Source organism: Triticum urartu, chromosome 6 (genome assembly GCF_003073215.2).
Source record: "Triticum urartu cultivar G1812 chromosome 6, Tu2.1, whole genome shotgun sequence".
Classification (NCBI taxonomy): Eukaryota; Viridiplantae; Streptophyta; class Magnoliopsida; order Poales; family Poaceae; genus Triticum; species Triticum urartu.
Window position 1 is genome coordinate 547,826,240 of NC_053027.1, and position 25,070 is coordinate 547,851,309.

Below are 25,070 nucleotides of genomic sequence, written 5' to 3' on the forward strand. Positions count from 1 at the left end.
TTTATTGATTGTCTTCCTTATGAGTGGCGGTCGGGGATGAGCGATGGTCTTTTCCTACCAATCTATCCCCCTAGGAGCATGTGTGTAGTACTTTGTTTCGATAACTAATAGATTTTTGCAATAAGTATATGAGTTCTTTATGACTAATGTTGAGTCCATGGATTATACGCACTCTCACCCTTCCACAATTGCTAGCCTCTCTAGTACCGCGCAACTTTCGCCGGTACCATAAACCCACCATATATCTTCCTCAAAACAGCCACCATACCTACCTATTATGGCATTTCCATAGCCATTCCGAGATATATTGCCATGCAACTTTCCACCATTCCGTTTACTATGACACGCTCCATCATTGTCATATTGCTTTGCATGATCATGTAGTTGACATTGTATTTGTGGCAAAGCCACCGTTCATAATTCTTTCATACATGTCACTCATGAGTCATTGCACATCCCGGTACACCGCCGGAGGCATTCATATAGAGTCATATCTTGTTATTAGTATTGAGTTGTAATTCTTGAGTTGTAAGTAAATAAAAGTGTGATGATCATCATTATTAGAGCATTGTCCCAAGTGAGGAAAGGATGATGGAGACTATGATTCACCCACAAGTGGGGATGAGACTCCGAACGAAAATAAATAAATAAAAGAGGCCAAATAAGCCCAAATAAAAAAAGAGAAAAGAGGCCATAAAAAAGGAGAAGGCCCAAATAAAAAAATAAAAAAATGAGAGAAAAAGAGAGAAGGGGCAATGCTACTATCCTTTTACCACACTTGTGCTTCAAAGTAGCACCATGATCTTCATGATAGAGAGTCTCCTATGTTGTCACTTTCATATACTAGTGGGAATTTTACATTATAGAACTTGGCTTGTATATTCCAATGATGGGCTTCCTCAAAATGCCCTAGGTCTTCGTGAGCAAGCAAGTTGGATGCACACCCACTTAGTTTCTTTTTGAGCTTTCATACACTTATAGCTCTAGTGCATCCGTTGCATGGAAATCCCTACTCACTCACATTGATATCATTTGATGGGCATCTCCATAGCCCGTTGATACGCCTAGCTGATGTGAGACTATCTTCTCCCTTTTTGTCTTCTCCACAACCACCATTCTATTCCACATATAGTGCTATGTCCATGGCTCACGCTCATATATTGTGTGAAGATTGAAAAAGTTTGAGAACACCAAAAGTATGAAACAATTGCTTGGCTTGTCATCGGGGTTGTGCATGATTTGAATACGTTGTGTGGTGAAGATGGAGCATAGCCAGACTATATGATTTTGTAGGGATAACTCTCTTTGGCCATGTTATTTTGAAGAGACATGATTGCTTAGTTAGTATGCTTGAAGTATTATTGTTTTTATGTCAATATTAAACTTATATCTTGAATCTTATGGATCTGAATATTCTTGCCATAATAGAGAATTACATAGAGAAATATGTTAGGTAGCATTCCACATCAAAAATTCTGTTTTTATCATTTACCTACTCGAGGACGAGCAGGAATTAAGCTTGGGGATGCTGATACGTCTCCAACGTATCTATAATTTTTGATTGTTCCATGCTATTATATTATCAACCTTGGATGTTTTATATGCATTTATATGCTATTTCATATGAATTTTGGGACTAACCTATTAACCTAGAGCCCAGTGCCAGTTTCTGTTTTTTCCTTGTTCTAGAGTATCGCAGAAAAGGAAAATCAAACGGAGTCCAATTGACCTGAAACTTCACGGAACTTATTTTTGGAACGGAAGCAATCCAGAAGACTTGGAGTGTACGTAAGGGAAGCAACGAGGAAGGCACGAGGCAGGGGGCGCGCCCTCCACCCTCGTGGGCCCCTCGTGGCCCCCCCCTGGCGTATTTCGTCCTCCTATATATATATCCATATACCCTAAAAACTTCAGGGAGCACAATAGATCGGGAGTTCCGCCGCCAGAAGCCTCCGTAGCCACGGAAAGCCAATCTAGACCCATTCCGGCACCCTGCCGGAGGGGGAATCCTTCTCCGGTGGCCATCTTCATCATCCCGGTGCTCTCCATGACGAGGAGGGAGTAGTTCTTCCTCGGGGCTGAGGGTATGTACCAGTAGCTATGTTTTTGATCTCTCTCTCTCTCTCTCTCGTGTTCTTGAGGTGGTACGATCTTGATGTATCGCGAGCTTTGCTATTACAGTTGGATCTTATGATGTTTCTTCCCCCTCTACTCTCTTGTAATGGATTGAGTTTCCCCTTTGGAGTTATCTTATCGGATTGAGTCTTTAAGGATTTGAGAACACTTGATGTATGTCTTGCGTGGGATACCCGTGGTGACAATGGGGTATTCTATTGATCCACTTGATGTATGTTTTGGTGATCAACTTGTGGGTTAGGGTTGGCACACGTTTTCGTCGTGATTCTTCGGTAGAAACTTTGGGGCACTCTTTGAGGTTCTATGTGTTGGTTGAATAGATGAATCTAAGATTGTGTGATGTATATCGTATAATCATACCCACGGATACTTGAGGTGACATTGGAGTATCTAGGTGACATTAGGGATTTGGTTGATTTGTGTCTTAAGGTGTTATTCTAGTATGAACTCTAGGGCTGTTTGTGACACCTATAGGAATAGGCCAACGGATTGATTAGAAAGAATAACTTTGAGGTGGTTTCGTACCCTACCATAATCTCTTCGTTTGTTCTCCGCTATTAGTGACTTTGGAGTGGCTCTTTGTTGCATGTTGAGGGATAGTTTTATGATCCAGTTATGTTATTATTGTTGAGAGAACTTGCACTAGTGAAAGTATGAACCCTAGGCCTTGTTTCCTAGCATTGCAATACGGTTTACGCTCAGTTTTATCATTAGTTACCTTGCTGTTTTTATAGTTTCAGATTACAACAACCATTATCTACTATCCATGTTGCACTTGTATCACCATCTCTTCGCCGAACTAGTGCACCTATACAATTTACCATTGTATTGGGTGTGTTGGGGCCACAAGAGACTCTTTGTTATTTGGTTGCAGGGTTGCTTGAGAGAGACCATCTTCATCCTACGCCTCCTACAGATTGATAAACCTTAGGTCATCCACTTGAGGGAAATTTGCTACTGTCCTACAAACCTCTACACTTGGAGGCCCAACAACGGCTACAAGAATAAAGTTGTGTAGTAGACATCAACTGCCAACACTAGAGTAGATGATACTCCGGACAACGAAGACCCTGTTGAGGTAGAACCCGAGCAGGAGGAACAGGAAGGCGGGCCAGACAGTCCTGATGAACAGGCCACATGTGGGGACTCGGAGGACAGCAATTATCTCCCCCTCTCCGAGGAGGAGGAGATCCTCGACAACGAGGATTTTATCGTGCCAAAGGAACCTCTCGAGCAGGAGCGCTTTAAACGCCGGCTTATAGCCACTGCAAGGAGCTTAAGAAAGAAGCAGCTGCAGCTTCAATCAAGCCAAGACTTGCTCTATGATAGATGGACCGAGGTCTTGGCCGCCGAAGAATACGGCCTTAGCAGCCCAGAAAAAAGCCACCCCAAGAGTAGGTGGCTCCCTCAATATGATGGCAGGGCGATGGAGCCCACACGACCATCGAAAAATGCGGCGGGCCGACCACAGTTCGGTCCAGACAAAGCAGCAGCCAAAGCAGAGCACCATACCAACCCATCCGGCCATCATAACAAAATAGCTCGGGGGAACACTCAACTATTAAGACACTACAGAGCTGACCACGACCGGTCCGAGCACCGTAAACGGAGCTCGCCGGAGGTGCTTCATAGTGTGGCCCAACATAGAGGAGCCGCACACCCCCTCTGCTTCACTAACGAAGTAATGGAACACGAATTTCCAGACGGGTTTAAACCCATTAACATCGAATCATATGATGGGACAACAGACCCTGCGGTATGGATCCAGGATTACCTCCTCCATATCCACATGGCCCGCGGAGACGACCTCCACACCATTAAATACCTACCCCTCAAACTTAAAGGGCCAGCTCGGTACTGGCTAAACAGTTTGCCAGAAAATTCTATTGGCAACTGGGAAGATTTGGAAGACACCTTTCGAGAAAACTTCCAGGGAACATATGAACGACCATTATGCGCCGATGACTTAAGTGACATTGTCCAGGAGCCCGGCGAGTTAGCTAGGGAGCTCTGGACCAGGTTCTTAGTCAAAAAGAACCAATTTGACGACTTTCCGGACGTAGAAGCCCTCGCGGCCTTCAAACATAGCGTCCGGGATGAATGGCTCGCGCGTCACCTCGGCCGGGAAGGACCCAAATCCATGACAGCCCTTACCGCTCTAATGAACCGCTTCTATGCGGGAGAAGACAACTGGCTTGCTTGTAAAAGCAACGACGCCAGCGGCCCGGGCACTTCAAAAATCCAAGATGGCAACGGCAAGCCACAACGAACCAAACACAGCAGTCGCAGTAATATACGCGACACAGCGGTGAACGCCGGATTTCACAATCCGAAGCCCGGTCAACGGAAGAAGCCACTAAAGGCAAACCAGGATGGACCATCCACCCTTGACAGGATATTAGACTGACCTTGTCAGATTCACGGTCACCCCGATAAGCCAGCTAATCATACCAACCGTAACTGTTGGGTCTTCAAGTAGGCAGGCAAGCTTAACGCTGATCACAAGGGGAGGAGGCCACTGGGCGACAAAGACGACGGATCGGCTCGCCAGCAGAACACCAGGGGCCAGAAACAGTTCCCCTCCGATGTTCGACCACTCCCGGAACGCAAATAGCAGTTCGCCCCCCGCCACCCACTGACTGTACTGGCAAAATTTGCACCACGACACATCACTACGCACTCAAGATACCATGGGCATCGGCGGAAGCACAATACGGACAACCCTACAAGCATTCCAGTAACGTTTTTTTATATATTTTATCATTTTTTCTGTATCATCCTTAAAGAACAGGTGACCAACTGGACAGCATCTACAGCGGACTCTATCGGAGTTCGGATCCATACACTCACCTAAGGGGCTACTTCCGTTAAGGATCCCCCCTCCCCGAGGATGGGCGATGCAGACGTGCGACAGGAGGTCCAAAATTACTTTTTGTAGACCGCACTCTTTATTCCGAGCCTGTATTATGCCCTTTTTCCTCTGATCCCGACCACGAGCATGTCAAATAGCCAGGTCTGTGGTTTCTGTTTTTTATATACATATATATATATATGTATATATATACATAAATTTATCACTGGCACATCGCTCCGTTCTCAGTAAGCCTCACCTGAACCGATCTCTCATACTCTTTCAACAATAAAGTACGGACTCAACGGCTGCTCTGCAGATACACCTCGTCATACCCTACCAGGGGCTCGGCATGGGAACGAATGAGCTGCCAGTAAAAGTCCGAACAGCTCTATAGTGTCCTTCAGCATTGCAAGTTTGGCCTTATATGCATCAGCTCCGAATCATTGTCTTGGGTCAATAGTTGGGTTGCCCGGCTCCTATGTTTGCTACCGTACGTTCCGCTCTATCGGCTAGGGTAGTAAAGGGAGAACTACTGCGATTGTGCCCTGGCCTAGACCGGATGAACACCTCAGTAGAGAAAGCCGAAAACTGACTGTCATGATGCGGCGAGAGCTGGTCAACCCCTTGATGACTTATTGGAATCTTTAGCGATTCTCCGTGTAATACGAGGGATCTTTCTTAGATCAAATATGTAAGGCACCACACGCCGCATACACACCAGGGGCTATGTCATAGCCCCACCACAAAACTCCTATGGTTAAGTGAAAGTGTTAACGCCTTTTAGTCCGATTGCCTGGTTTGCCGCATTATCACCTCCTTCATGGACCAAGACGTTGGATAAAGAGTGATTAAATGCTTTTCCGAACACCCCCGTACTTCCTACGAGGGGGCTGAAGCCGACGACTGGAAAACTTTCAGATTATATTAAAACGACCGCACAGGAGGAATTCAAGCTTTTCGAGCAAAACATAAATAGATTAACTATAAAGTTGTCTTTTACAATCATCATACACGTCACTCGAACATTATGTTTTTTGAGCATTGACCCTCTATCAAGCGGGCAGCCTCTAGGACGTCTTCAAAATAACTCTCCGGTTCCGGATGGCCCCTACCTTCAGGCGGACCCTTCGTGGCGACATCGATGGCCTTCATCTTTCCCCAGAATGTCTTGACTCAGGCAAGGGCCATCCGTGCACCTTCAATGCATGTCGATCGCTTTGCAGCATCGATTCGCGGCAACACGTCGACAAGCTTCTGCACCAAACCGAAATAGCTAGTCGGTGGAGTCTCGGTTGGCCACAGCTGGATTACAACATCCTTCATGGCAGCGCCAGATACCCTATGAACTTTGGCCCATTGGGACATCTGTTCATTGAGCAGCAGTGGGCGCTTCGACGCACCGAACTGTGACTAAAAAAGCTTCTCCGTTGCATATCCAGCTCACGCTTGGTAATACCGCGCTGCATCGGAAGAACTCTTCGGCAAGTCCAAATACTCGTCCGAAGAACTCCACACTTGGTTCAGCTGAGCATAGTCCGGGTCGCCGAACTTAGTGTGCAGCAGAAAAGGCTTTCCAGCCACTATCTCTTTCGCCTGTCGAACCTCCTCACGGAGTGCTCTGGACTCTGATCGCGCTTCTCTTGCCTCCTGCTGGGCCTTGTCCAGTGATACGTCTCCAACGTATCTATAATTTTTGATTGCTCCATGCTATGTTATCTACTGTTTTGGGCAATATTGGGCTTTATTATCCACTTTTATATTATTTTTGGGACTAACCTATTAACCGGAGGCCCAGCCCAGAATTGCTGTTTTTTTGCCTATTTCAGTGTTTCGAAGAAAAGGAATATCAAACGGAGTCGAAACGGAATGAAATCAACTGGAGAAGTTATTTTTGGAAGGAAAGCTACCGGAAAAGCTTGGAGTGCACGTTAGGAAAGAAGGGAGGTGCCCACGAGGGTGGGGGGCGCGCCCACCCCCCTGGGGCGCACCCCCCTACCTCGTGGCCCCCCCTTCGGTCCACCGACGTGCTTCTTTCACCCATATATACCTACGTATTCTAAAACTTCCAGAAGCGACAATAGATCGAGAGTTCCACCGCCAGAAGCCTCCGTAGCCACCGAAAACCAATCTAGACCTGTTCCGGCATCCTACCGGAGGGGGCAATCCTTCTCCGGTGGCCATCTTCATCATCCCGGTGCTCTCCATGACGAGGAGCGAGTAGTTCTCCCTCGGGGCTAAGGGTATGTACCAGTAGCTATGTGTTTGATCTCTCTCTCTCGTGTTCTTGAGGTGATACGATCTTGATGTATCACGAGCTTTGCTATTATAGTTGGATCCTATGATGTTTTCTCCCCCCTCTACTCTCTTGTAATGGATTGAGTTTCCCCTTTGAAGTTATCTTATCGGATTGAGTCTTTATAGATTTGAGAACACTTGATGTATGTCTTGCCGTGCGTATCTGTGGTGACAATGGGATATCACGTGATTCACTTGATGTATGTTTTGGTGATCAACTTGCGGGTTCCGCCCATGAACCTATGCATAGGGGTTGGCACATGTTTTCGTCGTAATTCTCCGGTAGAAACTTTGGGCACTCTTTGAGGTCCTTTGTGTTGGTTGAATAGATGAATCTGAGATTGTGTGATGCATATCGTATACTCATACCCACGGATACTTGAGGTGACATTGGAGTATCTAGGTGACATTAGGGTTTTGGTTGATTTGTGTCTTAAGGTGTTATTCTAGTACGAACTCTAGGGCTGTTTGTGACGCTTATAGGAATAGTCCAACAGATTGATTGGAAAGAATAACTTTGAGGTGGTTTCGTACCCTGCCATAATCTCTTCGTTTGTTCTCCGCTATTAGTGACTTTGGAGTGACTCTTTGTTGCATGTTGAGGGCTACTTATATGATCCAATTATGTTATTATTGTTGAGGGAACTTACACTAGCGAAAGTATGAACCCTAGGCCTTGTTTCCTATCATTGCAATACCATTTACGCTCACTTTTATCATTAGTTACCTTGCTGTTTTTATAATTTCAGATTACAAATACCCATATCTACTATCCATATACCACTTGTATCACCATCTCTTCGCCGAACTAGTGCACCTATACAATTTACCATTGTATTGGGTGTGTTGGGGACACAAGAGACTCTTTGTTATTTGGTTGCAGGGTTGCTTGAGAGAGACCATCTTCATCCTACGCCTCCTATGGATTGATAAACCTTAGGTCATCCACTTGAGGGAAATTTGCTACTGTCCTACAAACCTCTGCACTTGGAGGCCCAACAACGTCTATAAGAAGAAGGTTGTGTAGTAGACATCATCCAGTTCAGCCGTTAAGGCATTATTCTCCTTCTCAAGAAATTCACAGCAGCCAGTAGCATTCTCCAAAGCGAGTGTCATCGTGGATACCTTCTCCTCGCCCTGGCATCGCGCAGCTTGTTCGGCCTTCAGTTCAACCGATGCTCCTTCAGCAGCAGCATCACTAAACCGGGCCCGCTCCTTGGCCCGGATTAGCTCCGCCCGAAGAACCTCCACGGCGGCAGCACCATCTGCATTTCATGCACATTCCATATAAAGCTCTTTCCCGCGTCAAGCACACTGGTGTAAAGAATGCTCGAAGTACATACCTTGCGAGTCGTCAAGATGCCTGTTGATCAATGTAACGACATCCTCCGCAATATCCAGCTTTCGCTGCAGTTCGGCCACTTCCGTATTCCGGACAGCCACAGGAGGGGAAGCAACTTGTATTTCAAATTAACCCAAGGTTAATACCTGAGCATATCTCTTTGATCCTCCGATCGCCTCTTTCGAAAGACAATCCGAGTCTTAGCATTCTGTCAATAAAATTCAATTGACAAAGCTACATCACAAACCTCAAAACCTCTTAGAAGGCTCGTGAAGGCCTCGTGCAATCCACTCTTCGCGGATAGAACCCTTTTGACCACCGTAGCCATCAAGGTACGGTGCTCTTCTGAAAGGGATGCTCGTCGTAGCAAGCCCGTCAGCATGTCCGGCGCTCCTGTGTCTTCGGAAACCGCCGCCGGAGTACGACATTCCTGTGAAGGAACCCGCTTACTTGCCTCCAAAATCGCCGGCTATAAACCGGACGGTTCGGGGACGCCAGTCTTGATCCCAGAACCCCGAGTGACAGAGGCACCGCCTTCAGGTAACACCTTCTTCGCTTCCTGTACTACTTGGTGTTCAGGAGGATCCCGTCGGGACGATACCTCGGTATCATCTCCCCTATTGGGCGATGTGGCCGGAGAAGGCGTGTCACTCTCCATCATCTCCGAAAGAAGATCTCCCGAGGAGGAGGACGATTGAGAAGCACCTGGCGTTAACCTGCATGGACGAACATATATCGAACGATTACTTCACTAATAGGAAAAAAATGAGGTGCATTTAAAGTACCCCAGCCTCGCTTACGGTCTGCCTCAAGGTTCGTCCTCGTCATCAAACTCTACGGCAGCCTCGCTCGCCCGGCCCAAGCCGCTCGACGACGGTGTTTTTCCTCTCTTGGAAGGATTCCGCTCCTGATCTTCTGAGGCGACCCTCTTCTTGCCCTAGAGGGCCCCCTCTGCACTCTTGCCTTTGGGCAAAAGGATTTCGGCTTCCCCGAACGCATCCACCTGGTACGGTGTCGGGATCAGCATTCTCATCAGCAGGTCGGTCGCAGGGCCTTCGGGAAGAGGCGCCGGACACCAGATGAGCACCGCTTTATTTATCCAGTCCTGTACAGGGACAGATTGTTCAGTATCTTGTTAAGAGATGCCTGAATGGAAGGTTCTCGGATATCGAATACTTACCGAAGTGTACGGATTATTGCAGTCAAGGCCAATGTCTTCGGTGGTGCCTGGCCATTGCTCTCGTTCCCCGAAATATAATTTCCACATTCCTTCATGCGTAGTGCCGAAGAAGTGCTGTAGAGTCCGCCGCCCTTCTAGGTTAAACTCCCACATACGAAGAGGCCACCGCTGACATGGAAGGATCCGGCGGACTAACTTTATTTGAACGACGTTCACAAGATCGATGCCCTTCTCGGTAAGACTCCGGATGCGACTTTGCAGAGTCTGCACTTCATTGACGGATCCCCAGCCCAATCCCTTATTGACCCACGAAGCTGAATTGGAGGGCCGGGTCGGAACGCAGGTGTAGCCGCCCACTTGGGGCCCCGCGGCTCGTTGATAAAAAACCACCCCTGCTGCCATACATCAGAAGATTTGGCGAAAGATCCTTCAGGCCAAACCGCGCCGACTAGCTTGCCTATTATGACGCTGCCGCACTCTGCCTGCTCCTCCTCTGCCACCTGGGGCCTCACATCAAAGGTCTTGAGCCACAAACCAAAGTGCGGAGGATTCCGAAGTAAGGCCTCACACGTGACGATAAATGTCGAGATGAGGAGAACAAAGTCCGGGGCCAGATCATGAAAATCTAGCCCATAGTAAAACATGAGCCCCTGGACGAAGGGGTTAAGCGTGAACCCTAGCCCGTGAAGGAAGTGGGATACAAATACTACCCTCTCGCTAGATCTGGGGGTCGTTTTGACTTGCCCTTGCGCCGGAAGCCGATGAAAGATTTCCGGGGTCAGATACCTCGCTACGCAGAGCTTCGCAATGTCCTCCTCTGTGATAGAAGAAGCCACCCACCAGCCCTGACGGCTGGATCCGGACATGACTAGGGCTGGTGGCGATTGGAACCCGACGGTTGGAACTTGGGGTGGCTGGGATTGAGGAAGGAGCAAGCGCAAGGGGAGAAGACGAGACTGGGTCTCTATATAAAGGCCCCGAATACTGGGCGTCTCCCCCAGGGTCTCTAAACTTACCTATCACCAAGGAGTTGTATCCAGGGGACGGTTGGGTTACCCACGCCTGCATTAATGAAAATCCCGTAAAAAAGGGGCACGATCCCTGCCTTGACAGGACGTGCCAGTAAAACCGCGCCCCGAGACATGGGGCGGCTTGCTAGCCGACGGTTGGAAATAGTAACCGGGCAGGCATGATACGATGTCGTGAACAGTTATTAACAAGTTGGGCTCGTGGGGTGTGATATTCTCTGCCATTATATACACAGGTTCGGATATATTTACTTCGTTCGAAGACTATTCTGGAGTTCGGAAGGAGGTAACCCGCCTTGCAATGCCAAAGACAAATCTACGCGCCGGACTCCTCGTCATTGAAGCTAGGTTCAGGGGCTACTGAGGGAGTCCTGGACTAAGGGGTCCTCGGGCGTCCGGCCTGTTATCCATGGGCCGGACTGATGGGCTGTGAAGACATGAAGGCCGAACATTGCACCGTGTCCGGATTGCACTCTACTTGGCGTGGAAGGCAAGCTTGGCGACCGAAGATTCCTTCTTATGTAACCGACTCCACGTAAACCCTAGATCCCCCCGGTGTCTATACAAATCGAAGGGTATAGTCTGGAAAGGACAACACATATACTCATTACCATATCCATAGGCTAGACTTCTAGGGTTTAGCCATTACGATCTCGTGGTAGATCAACTCCTCTTGTAATACTCATATTCATCAAGATCAATCAAGCACGAAGTAGGGTATTACCTCCATAGAGAGGGCCCGAACCTGGGTAAACATCGTGTCCCCCGTCTCCTGTTACCATCGATCCTAGACGCACAGTTCATGACCCCCTACCCGAGATCTACCGGTTTTGACACCGACAGGCGCCCCTCCTTTTGGCCTTCTCCTCTCTCTTCCACTAAAGCCCATGTAGGCCCATTAAGCCCCCGGGGGGTTCCGGTAACCTCCCAGTACTCCGGAAAATGCTCGTACTCATCCGAAACCATTCCGGTGTCCAAACATAGCCTTCCAATATATCGATCTTTATGTCTCAACCATTTCGAGACACCTCGTCATGTCTGTGATCACATCTGGACTCCGAAATACCTTCGGTGCATCAAACACATAAACTCATAATACCGATCGTCATCGAACGTTAAGCGTGCGGACCCTATGGGTTCGAGAACTATGTAGACATGACCGAAACTCACTTCTGGTCAATAACCAATAGCGGAACCTGGATGCTCATATTGGTTCCTATACATTCTAGGAAGATCTTTATCGGTCAAACCGCATAACAACATACGTTGTTCCCTTTGTCATCGGTATGTTACTTACCCGAGATTCGATCGTCGGTATCTCAATACCTAGTTCAATCTCGTTACTGGCAAGTCTCTTTACTTGTTCCGTAATGCATCATCCCGCAACTAACTCATTAGTCACATTGCTTGCAAGGCTTATAGTGATGTGCATTACCGAGAGGGCCCAGAGATACCTCTCTGATACACGGAGTGACAAATCCTAATCTTGATCTATGCCAACTCAACAAACAGCATCAGAGACACTTGTAGAGCATCTTTATAGTCACCCAGTTACGTTGTGACATTTGATAGCACACTAAGTGTTCCTTCGGTATTCGGGAGTTGCATAATCTCATAGTCATAGGAACATGTATAAGTTATGAACAAAGCAATAGCAATAAACTAAACGATCATAGTGCTAAGCTAACGGATGGGTCAAGTCAATCACATCATTCTCTAATGATGTGATCTCGTTCATCAAATGACAACTCATGTCTATGGTTAGGAAACTTAACCATCTTTGATTAATGAGCTAGTCAAGTAGAGGCATTCTAGTGACACTCTGTTTGTCCATGTATTCACACATGTACTAAGTTTCTGGTTAATACAATTCTAGCATGAATAATAAACATTTACCATGATATATGGAAATATAAATAATAACTTTATTATTGCCTCTAGGGCATATTTCCTTCAGTCTCCCACTTGCACTAGAGTCAATAATCTAGATTACACAGTAATGATTCTAACACCCATGGAGTCTTGGTGATGATCATGTTTTGCTCGTGAGAGAAGCTTAGTCAACGGGTCTGCAACATTCAGATATGTATGTATCTTGCAAATTTCTATGTCTCCCTCCTTGACTTGATCACGGATGGAATTGAAGGGTCTCTTCATGTGCTTGGCTCGCTTGTGAAATCTGGATTCCTTTGCCAAGGCAATTGCACCAGTATTGTCACAAAAGATTTTCATTAGACCCGATGCACTAGGTATGACACCTAGATATGATATGAACTCCTTCATCCAGACTCCTTCATTTGTTGCTTCCGAAGCAGCCATGTACTCCGCTTCACACGTAGATCCCGCGATGACGCTCTGCTTGGAACTGCACCAATTGACAGCTCCACCATTCAATAAAAATACGTATCTGGTTTGTGACTTAGAGTCATCCGGGTCAGTGTCAAAGCTTGCATCGACGTAACCGTTTACGATGAGCTCTTTGTCACCTCCATAAACAAGAAACATATCCTTAGTCCTTTTAAGGTATTTTGGGATGTTCTTGACCGCTGTGCAGTGGTCCACTCCTGGATTACTTTGGTACCTCCCTACTAAACTGATAGCAAGGCACACATCAGGTCTGGTACACTGCATTGCATACATGATAGACCTCCCTGCTAAATGGATCGCTGGAGCTTACACACTTTGTTAGCACCTTTTGGATCGATAAAACCTTCTGGTTGCATCATATACAACTCTTCTTTAAGATATCCATTAAGGAACGTAGTTTTGATATCCATTTGCCAAATTTCACAATCATAAAATGCGGCAATTGCTAACATGATTCAGATGGACTTAAGAATCTCTACGGGTGAGAAGGTCTCATCGTAGTCAACTCCTTGAACTTGTTGAAAACCTTTCGCAACAAGTCGAGCTTTGTAGACAGTAACATTACCGTCAGTGCCGGTCTTCTTCTTGAAGATCCATTTATTCTCTATGGCTTGCCGATCATCGGGCAAGTCAACCAAAGTCCACACTTTTTTCTCATATATGGATCCCATCTCAGATTTCATGGCCTCAAGCCATTTTGCGGAATCTGGGCTCATCATCGCTTCCTCATAGTTTGTAGGTTCATCATGGTCAAGTAACATGACTTCCAGAACAGGATTACCGTACCACTCTGGTGCGGATCTTACTCTGGTTAACCTACGAGGTTCGGTAGTAACTTGATCAGAAGTTTCATGATCATTATCATTAGCTTCCTCAGTAATTGGTGTAGGAATCACAGGAACTGATTTCTGTGACGAACTACTTTCCAATAAAGGAGCAGGTACAATTACCTCATCAAGTTCTACTTTCCTCCCACTCACTTCTTTCGTGAGGAAGTCCTTCTCTAGAAAGGATCCATTCTTAGCAACGAATATCTTTCCTTCGGATATGTGATAGAAGGTGTACCCAATAGTCTCCTTTGGGTATCCTATGAAGGCACATTTCTCCGATTTGGGTTCGAGCTTATTAGGTTGAAGCTTTTTCACATAAGCATCGCAGCCCCAAACTTTAAGAAACGACAAGTTGGGTTTCTTGCCAAACCACAATTCATAAGGTGTCATCTCAACAGATTTTGATGGTGCCCTATTTAACGTGAATGAAGCCGTCTCTAAAGCATAATACCAAAACAATAGCGGTAAATCAGTAAGAGACATCATAGATCGCACCATATCTAATAAAGTGCGGTTACAACGTTCGGACACACCATTACGCTGTGGTGTTCCATGTGGTGTGAGTTGAGAAACTATTCCGCATTTTTTTCAAATGAAGACCAAACTCGTAACTCAAATATTCTCCTCCACGATCAGATCGTAGAAACTTTATTTTCTTGTTACGATGATTTTCCACTTCACTCTGAAATTGTTTGAACTTTTTAAATGTTTTAGACTTATGTTTCATCAAGTAGATATACCCATATCTGCTCAAATCATCTGTGAAGGTCAGAAAATAATGATACCCGCCACGAGCATCAACACTCATCAGACCGCATACATCAGTATGTATTATTTCCAATAAGTTTGTTGCTCGTTTCATTGTTCCGGAGAACGGAGTCTTAGTCATCTTGCCCATGAGGCATGGTTCGCAAGCATCAAGTGATTCATAATCAAGTGATTCCAAAAGTCCATCAGCATGGAGTTTCTTCATGCGCTTTATACCAATATGACCTAAACGGCAGTGCCACAAATAAGTTGCACTATCATTATTAAACTTATATCTTTTGGCTTCAATACTATGAACATGTGTATCACTATTATCAAGATTTAGTAAAAATAGACCACTCATCAAGGGTGCATGACCATAAAAGATATTACTCATATAAATAGAACAATAATTATTCTCTGATTTAAATGAATAACTGTCTCGCATCAAACAAGATCCAGATATAATGTTCATGCTTAACGCTGGCATCAATTAACAATTATTCAGGTCTAAAAGTAATCCCGCAGGTAGATGTAGAGGTAGCATGCCGACGACGATCACATCGACTTTGGAACCATTTCCCACGCGCATCGTCACCTCGTCCTTAGCCAAATTTTGCTTAATCCGTAGCCCTGTTTCGAGTTGCAAATATTAGCAACAGAACCAGTATCAAATACCCAGGCGCTACTGCGAGCATTAGTAAGGTACACATCAATAACATGTATATCAAATATACCTTTCACTTTGCCATCCTTCTTATCCGCCAAATACTTGGGGCACTTCCGCTTCAAGTGACCAGTCCCTTTGCAGTAGAAGCACTCAGTCTCAGGCTTAGGTCCAGACTTGGGCTTCTTCACTTGAGGAGCAACTTGCTTGCTATTCTTCTTGAAGTTCCCCTTTTTCCCTTTGCCCATCTTCTGGAAACTGGTGGTCTTGTTGACCATCAACACTTGATGCTCTTTCTTAATTTCTACCTCCGCAGCCTTTAGCATTGCGAAGAGCTTGGAAATTGTCTTATCCATCCCTTGCATATTATAGTTCATCACGAAGCTCTTATAGCTTGGTGGCATTGATTGAAGAACTCTGTCAATGACACTATCATCAGGAAGATTAACTCCCAGCTGAGTCAAGTGGTTGTGGTACCCAGACATTCTGAGTATATGTTCACTGACAGAACTATTCTCCTCCATTTTGCAGCTGTAGAACTTATTGGAGACTTCATATCTCTCAATCCGGGCATTTTCTTGAAATATTACCTTCAACTCCTGGAACATCTCATATGCTCCATGACATTCAAAATGTCGTTGAAGTCCCGGTTCTAAGCCGTAAAGCATGGCACACTGAACTATTGAGTAGTCATCAACTTTGCTCTGCCAGACGCTCTTAACGTTTTCAGCAGCATCTACAGCAGGCTTGTCACCCATCGGTGCTTCCAGGACGTAATTCTTCTGTGCAACAATGAGGATAATCCTCAAGTTACGGACCTAGTCCATGTAATTGCTACCATCATATTTCAACTTAGCTTTCTCTAGGAACGCATTAAAATTCAATGGAACAACAGCACGGGCCATTTATCTACAACAACATAGACATGCAATATACTATCATGTACTAAGTTCATGATAAATTGAAGTTCAATTTAATCATATTACTTAAGAACTCCCACTTAGATAGAGATCCCTCTAATCATCTAAGTGATCGTGTGATCCATATCAACTAAACCATGTCCGATCATCACGTGAGATGGAGTAGTTTTCAATGGTGAACATCACTATGTTGATCATATCTACTATATGATTCACGCTCGACCTCTCGGTCTCAGTGTTCCGAGGCCATATCTGCATATGCTAGGCTCGTCAAGTTTAACCCGAGTATTCTGCTTGTGCAAAACTGGCTTGCACCTGTTGTATGTGAACGTAGAGCTTATCACACCCGATCATCATGTGGTGTCTCGGCACGACGAACTGTAGCAATGGTGCATACTCAGGGAGAACACTTGTACCTTGAAATTTAGTGAGAGATCATCTTATAATGCTACCGCCAAACTAAGAAAAATAAGATGCATAAAGGATAAACATCACATGCAATCAATATAAGTGATATGATATGGCCATCATCATCTTGTGCCTTTGATCTCCATCTCCAAAGCACCGTCATGATCACCATCGTCACCGGCTTGACACCTTGATCTTCATCGTAGCATCATTGTCGTCTCGCCAACTATTGCTTCTACAACTATTGTTACCGCTTAGTGATAAAGTAAAGCAATTACATGGTGATTGCATTTCATACAATAAAGCGACAGCCATATGGCTCCTGCTAGTTGCCGATAACTGTGTTAGAAAACGTGATCATCTGATACAACAATTTATATAATCACGTCTTGAAAATATCACATCACAACATGCCCTGCAAAAACAAGTTAGACCTCCTCTACTTTGTTGTTGCAAGTTTTACGTGGCTGCTACGGGCTTAGCAAGAACCTTTCTTACCTACGCATCAAAAACCACAATGCGGTATAGTGATTGCTTTTTGATCTTCAGAAAGAACCATGTTCATTGAATCCGATTCTACTAAAGTTGGAGAAACTGACACCCACTAGCCACCTGTGTGCGAAGCACGTCGGTAGAAATAGTCTCACGTAAGCGTACGCGTAATGTCGGTCTGAGCTGCTTCATCCAACAATACCGTTGAATCAAGAATCAACTAGTGACGGCAAGCAATATGTATATAACCACGCCCACAACTCCTTTGTGTTCTACTAGTGCATATAACATCTACTCATAAAGCTGGCCCGGATGCCACTGTTGGGGAACGCGGTAATTTCAAAAAATTCCTACGCACACGCAAGATCCATCTAGGTGATGCATAGCAACGAGAAGGGGAGAGTATGTCTACGTACCCTCGTAGACCGAAAGCGGAAGCGTTATGAAACGCGGTTGATGTAGTCGAACGTCTTCGCGATCCAACCGATCAAGTACCAAACGTATGGCACCTCCGCGATCTACACACATTCAGCTCGGTGACGTCCCTCGTACTCTTGATCCAGTTGAGGCCGAGGGAGAGTTTCGTCAGCACGACAGCGTGATGACGGTGATGATGAAGTTACCGACGCAGGGCTTCGCCTAAGCACTACAATTAGATGATCGAGGTGGAAATCTGTGGAGGGGGGCACCACACACGGCTAAACAATCAACTTGTGTGTCTATGAGGTGCCCCCTCCCCCGTATATAAAGGGGTTGAGGAGGGGGCTGGCCGGCCACCTTGGGTGCGCCCCAAGTGGGGAATCCTACTCCTACTAGGAGTAGGTTCCCCCCTTTCCTAGTCCTACTAGGAGGGGGAAGGAAGGGAGAGAGGGGAGGAAGGAAAGGGGGCCGACCCCCCTCCCAATTCGGATTGGGCTAGGGGGGAGCCCCTCCTTTTGGCCTTCTCCTCTCTCTTCCACTAAAGCCCATGTAGGCCCATTAAGTCCCCGGGGGGTTCCGGTAACCTCCCGGTACTCCGAAAAATGTCTGAACTCATCCGGAACCATTCCGGTGTCCAAACATAGCCTTCCAATATATCAATCTTTATGTCTCGACCATTTAGAGACTCCTCGTCATGTCCTTGATCACATCCGGGACTCTGAACTACCTTCGGTACATCAAAACACATAAACTCATAATGCCGATCGTCATCGAACGTTAAGCGTCGGGACCCTACGAGTTCGAGAACTATGTAGACATGACCGAGACTCACTTCCGGTCAATAACCAATAGCGGAACCTGGATGCTCATATTGGTTCCTATATATTCTACGAAGATCTTTATCGGTCAAACCGCATAACAACATACGTTGTTCCCTTTTGTCACCGGTATGTTACTTGCCTGAGATTCGATCGTCGGTATTTCAATGCCCAGTTCAATATCGTTACCGGCAAGTCTCTTTACTCGTTCCGTAATGCATCATCACGCAACTAACTCATTAGTCACATTGCTTGCAAGGCTTATAGTGATGTGCATTACCGAGAGGGCCCAAAGATACCTCTCCGATACATGGAGTGACAAATCCTAATCTTGATCTATGCCAACTCAACAAACAGCATCGGAGACACTTGTAGAGCATCTTTATAGTCACCCAGTTACGTTGTGACGTTTGATAGCACACTAAGTGTTCCTTCGGTATTCGGGAGTTGCATAATCTCATAGTCATAGGAACATGTATAAGTTACGAAGAAAGTAATAGCAATAAACTAAACAATCATAATGCTAAGCTAACGGATGGGTCAAGTCAATCACATCATTCGCTAATGATGTGATCCCGTTCATCAAATGACAACTCATGTCTATGGTTAGGAAACTTAACCATCTTCGATTAACGAGCTAGTCAAGTAGAGGCATACTAGTGACACTCTGTTTGTCCATGTATTCACACATGTACTAAGTTTCCGGTTAATACAATTCTAGTATGAATAATAAACATTTATCATGATATAAGGAAATATAAATAACAACTTTATTATTGCCTCTAGGGCATATTTCCTTCACTATCGCCCTTGAAATCCTCCATTGCCGCAAAGAGTGTGAAGGAGGGATAGGAGAGCCATTGGATCGCAGTTAGATGGCTGATTTTGACACTACTATACTTGTACAGTAACAACTCAACTGTAGAGGAACGAAACTCGTCGGCATGGCACCTTGCAACACATAATCACTTAACACCTCGTGTGGACTGTAGCTAGACCATACACAATTTCATTTGCCTACCGTGTCCACCTTTTGAACCTTAATGTCATGCAACTAATCTAAGGTGTGTTGTGTGTCTTCGTACACCATAGTAAACACTGACCATCTCACATTCAAAATTTAAAATTTTGCAACCACCTCAACACAGTTACACTCAATCACGACAGGTTTGGTTGTAAATCCCACTTGTTTGCATGGAAAATAAAAAGGGACAATTCTTTGACCATAGTAAAACCAGTAAACAAAGCAACTCCAATTATTTGAGAACAAATTATTGTAGGCATCTCTAGAATTGGCTACATACTTACACATACCATGGAAAATCATATACTTTAGAACCCACCATCAAGATATTTGTTATATTATACACCATAGACCTCTTTGTCAAGATATTTAAGAACACTGAAGTGAATGCTAACCATATCAATATATAAACTATCATCCATCTAAGTGGCATATATTAATCTATGGAGACATGCATGGTTAAAAGTTATAGTAACTAATGTGATTATCCTTGCAAAATGTGATTCAAATTGAGTGCAAGCATATTTATAATGATAGATGAGAACTTGTGTAACAAAGAACATCTCACCTTAATATGCAACAATAATGTTACTCCCTACGTTCCACAATACTTGTCGTGGTTTGAGTTCAAATTTGAACTAAAATCATGACAAGTATTGTGGAACGGAGGGAGTACATGGTTGCTTTCATTTTGTAATAAAATGGTATGTAACTTAGGATCGTACCTTGATAAACTGAGGTATAAAGGAAAAACAAATGTGGTTAATTTTGCTATGTGTAAAAATAAAATAAAATAGTTGGAACTCCATATACACAAAATGAGTTATAAATAAATATAAAATGTAATTAATTTTGCTAAGTGTAATGGAGGGATCAACTAATCTTGATCGTATATTGACAGAATAAGTTATAACGAAGTAAAAAATGTGATCAATTTTGCTAAGTGTAATAGAAAAATGTATTGTTACCATCATATGCAGATTTTAATTGTGAATAAATAAAAAATGTGTTGAATGAAATAAAGGGTGGAAGTGATACCTTGACAACAACATTTGAGATATTGATTATTTTTAAATTGCCCCCCATGTGATTCTTATATGTGTTCGCTCACTTACTCTTGCATTCTAGCAAACATACAAAACAATATAAACAAATTTCTGGCTCACATCAAGTTCGACTTTTGAAAGTAGCAATTCACAATGTCTTTCACATTTTTACGCAAAAATTAATTAGACCCATCAAAAATTGAAAACATATCATAGCACAGTCCACGGGGGAGGAGTCTTTTCTATTCTTTAGCTAGCCACTGCCCCTTCTTCGAGCATTTACATATGTTCCAGCCATTTGATCCTTGGAATCTACTCATGGTCCCAATGTTGAAGGGATGCTCAAAACCTTCTATTACATGAATGCCATTTCCACATAGCATATGCATGTATTGCAAGAATATGGAAGACACATTTTAATCGTGTATATTAATTAGGGAATAAGGTGTTTATTACAATCACGCAAAATCACGTTTGACACGTAGGTTGTCATTGAAAGTACAGTCATGCCCCTAAGTATGGTTTGGTATTGAGGATGAAAGACTAAAGGGAGTAATGAGGCCGCTAAATGTATGAGAGCAGATTTATTCCCACGGGCAAAGAATGTCGAGGACATGACCATAAAAAATTAAAGTGATCAAGAAGGACTTCATGAGGGCTAGCTTTTATAGTCATTCTTTCTGTTCTTGAGTATTAGGAATCTCACACTATTAACAGGGACCATTGGGAGGCAAAGGACACTCAAGCCAATCTTTAAGGCACCTTTTTCATCAACCCAAAGTACAATGCTAAGTGGCCCAAACAAACCCCAAGCCAAAAATCACTAATGTGCAACTTTAGTGTTTGTCGGAGCCTCTAGGCAAGCACATGTGGCTGCTAAGGAACGTTGGTTTACATAGGAGTATTCGAGACTTACTCTGGCCCTCTTGGGTTGGAGCAGGAGTCTCTGGCTCTTTCTCTGGGGTGCTCCCATCATGTGTGTCCAGGAAATACCACGAAGGACTTTAGGGTCTCCTATTCTGGGCTGGTACCCAGGTTGTGTGGTTATGTCTCGGCCGGACATGCTGGATGTTCCTCCTAGTCCGACGCCTCACTTGGATCGCTCTGTCTTAGCCATTGGAGCTAACCTAGAGCCTCCTGGCCAATTGGTATATTGAGCCTTCGGGTTGCATTTTCAGCGCAAAACGACTAATTTCTTTGAACACTCTACAAGTCACATGCCTTTTCTTGAAAGGGTTGATCACTTCACTCAAGATATTATAGATCTGAGAAGAACACCTCCCAATCTCTCCTAACCATAATTATTCGATTACTCAAGAGATTTGTGTGAGATGCAAGCCCAAGCATAGATTTGTTCCTCTCTCTCCCAACCACTTTCTTGATTTTAGCAAGTTCTGATCTTTTCCCCTTTGTTCTTGTTACTCTTGAAGGTTGAAGACTCTTAGGTGATAGGAGTCACCAATTAGGAATCAATTTATGATTTACCACGTCGTTTGTAAAGGTTTGAAGGTCGCCTCAAGGTCTATCATGAGTGGTTGGGCATCGCCTTTGTGGTGATAGATCAAAGAGAAGAATGTGAGCCTTTGTAACGTAGGAGGCCTTTGTGGTTTTCCACCTCTCCAACGGTGACTAGTTTCCCTCCAAGGAACTAAACATTGAGATACACCTTCGTCTCTAGGTGTCTTCGGTTATCTCTTATCCAAGTTCATTCACTTCGTGTTTTACTTTGGTCCATTGACCTTGCAAGCAACATATAGGTTGCTACTCATCATAGCTACATTAGGAACACTTCATATTTCAAAAAGCCTAATCTTGTAAATAAAAGGAGCTAACATTTGTATAGACCTATTCACCCCTGCTAGGTCTATCTCAATCCTTTCGGTCATTTTATCTTGCAACATGCAATCACGAGTTTAGCTAAACCATGAGCGACACCACTTGCCTTCCGGTGCACCTTCTTAGCCTTAAAAACATGTAATAACTCTAAGGCAAGTCATGCTTCTCTGCACACTGATACGTCTCCAACGTATCTATAATTTTTGTCTATAATTTTTGATTGTTCCATGCTATTATATTATCAACCTTGGATGTTTTATATGCATTTATATGCTATTTTATATGATTTTTGGGACTAACCTATTAACCTAGAGCCCAGTGCCAGTTTCTGTTTTTTCCTTGTTTTAGAGTATCACAGAAAATTAAAATCAAATAGAGTCCAATTGACATGAAATTTCACGGAACTTATTTTTGGAAAGGAAGCAATCCAGAAGACTTGGAGTGTACGTAAGGGAAGCAACGAGGAAGGCACGAGGCAGGGGGCGCGTCCACCCCCTGGGCGCGCCCTCCACCCTCGTGGGCCCCTCGTGGCCCCCCTGATGTATTTCTTCCTCCTATATATCCATATACCCTAAAAACTTCGGGGAGCACAATAGATCGGGAGTTCCGCCGCCAGAAGCCTTCGTAGCCACCGAAAGCCAATCTAGACCCGTTCCGGCACCCTGCCGGAGGGGGAATCCTTCTCCGGTGGCCATCTTCATCATCCCGGTGCTCTCCATGACGAGAAGGGAGTAGTTCTCCCTCGGGGCTGAGGGTATGTACCAGTAGCTATGTGTTTGATCTCTCTCTCTCTCATGTTCTTGAGGTGGTACGATCTTGATGTATCACGAGCTTTGCTATTATAGTTGGATCTTATGATGTTTCTCCCCCTCTACTCTCTTGTAATGGATTGAGTTTCCCCTTTGGAGTTATCTTATCGGATTGAGTCTTTAAGGATTTGAGAACACTTGATGTATGTCTTGCGTGGGATACCCGTGGTGACAATGTGGTATTCTATTGATCCACTTCATGTATGTTTTGGTGATCAACTTGCGGGTTAGGGTTGGCACACGTTTTCGTCGTGATTCTTCGGTAGAAACTTTGGGGCACTCTTTGAGGTTCTATGTGTTGGTTGAATAGATGAATTTGAGATTGTGTGATGCATATCGTATAATCATACCCACGGATACTTGAGGTGACATTGGCGTATCTAGGTGACATTAGGGTTTTGGTTGATTTGTGTCTTAAGGTGTTATTCTAGTACGAACTCTAGGGCTGTTTGTGACACCTATAGGAATAGCCCAATGGATTGATTGGAAAGAATAACTTTGAGGTGGTTTCGTACCCTACCATAATCTCTTCGTTTGTTCTCCGCTATTAGTGACTTTGGAGTGACTCTTTGTTGCATGTTGAGGGATAGTTTTATGATCCAATTATGTTATTATTGTTGAGAGAACTTGCACAAGTGAAAGTATGAACCCTAGGCCTTGTTTCCTAGCATTTCAATACCGTTTACGCTCAGTTTTATCATTAGTTACCTTGCTGTTTTTATAGTTTCAGATTACAACAACCATTATCTACTATCCATATTGCACTTGTATCACCATCTCTTCGCCGAACTAGTGCACCTATACAATTCACCATTGTATTGGGTGTGTTGGGGACACAAGAGACTCTTTGTTATTTGGTTGCAGGGTTGCTTGAGAGAGACCATCTTCATCCTACGCCTCCTACGGATTGACCTTAGGTCATCCACTTGAGGGAAATTTTCTACTGTCCTACAAACCTCTACACTTGGAGGCCCAACACCGTCTACAAGAAGAAGGTTGTGTAGTAGACATCAAGCTCTTTTCTGGCGCCGTTGCCGGGGAGGTGAGTGCTTGAAGGTATATCTTTAGATCTTGCAATCGAGTCTTTTAGTTTCTTGTTTTATCACTAGTCTAATTTATAAAAGAAAACTAAAAAATATGGAATTGGTTTTGCCTCATACGCTTCATCTTTTTAATATCTTTCGTGAGTATGATGGAAAGGAAAATTGTGCCAAAGTGTTAGAAGAAGAATGCGTTAAATTGTTTGGCACTAAATCTTTGAATGATGAGCATGATTGAGATGTTGTTAGTATGAACTCCTTGAATATCCATGGTACTAATGATGATTGCACTAGTTATGATGAAAATGTCTCCTATAAACATGTCAATTTTTGTGGGGTGCATTGGGTTTGTAAGTACACACCAAATAGGGAAGATAGATATTGCATGAGGCATAAGTACTTAGAAACTAAATTGTTGCAAGAAAGGCTAGATGATTGTGCTGAAAATTTAAATTTCTCTTGGCCGTACTTGTGGACTTTGCAATGAAAGTGGTCATTTAGCTATCCGATACAAATTGTTTCATGATCTAATCGTGTCCAAAAATTGTGATGCCTTGATTTCCCTTGCACATTATAATGAACTTGGTTTGCTTATGGGATACGAAGAAATGAAACGTATAACTAACTATCTTCCGGAATTTGCCCGTTATAAACTTCTTGGCTTTGATCTAGAGGAAATTTATATGTATTGTGCGGTGAATTGTATTGAAAATCCTTATATCGCCAACTACATAAAGAAAAGAAAACAAATAGAAGACGAAGAGAATGCTAATGAAAGGTAAGAGACTTCCCAATATCCTTCTATTATTTC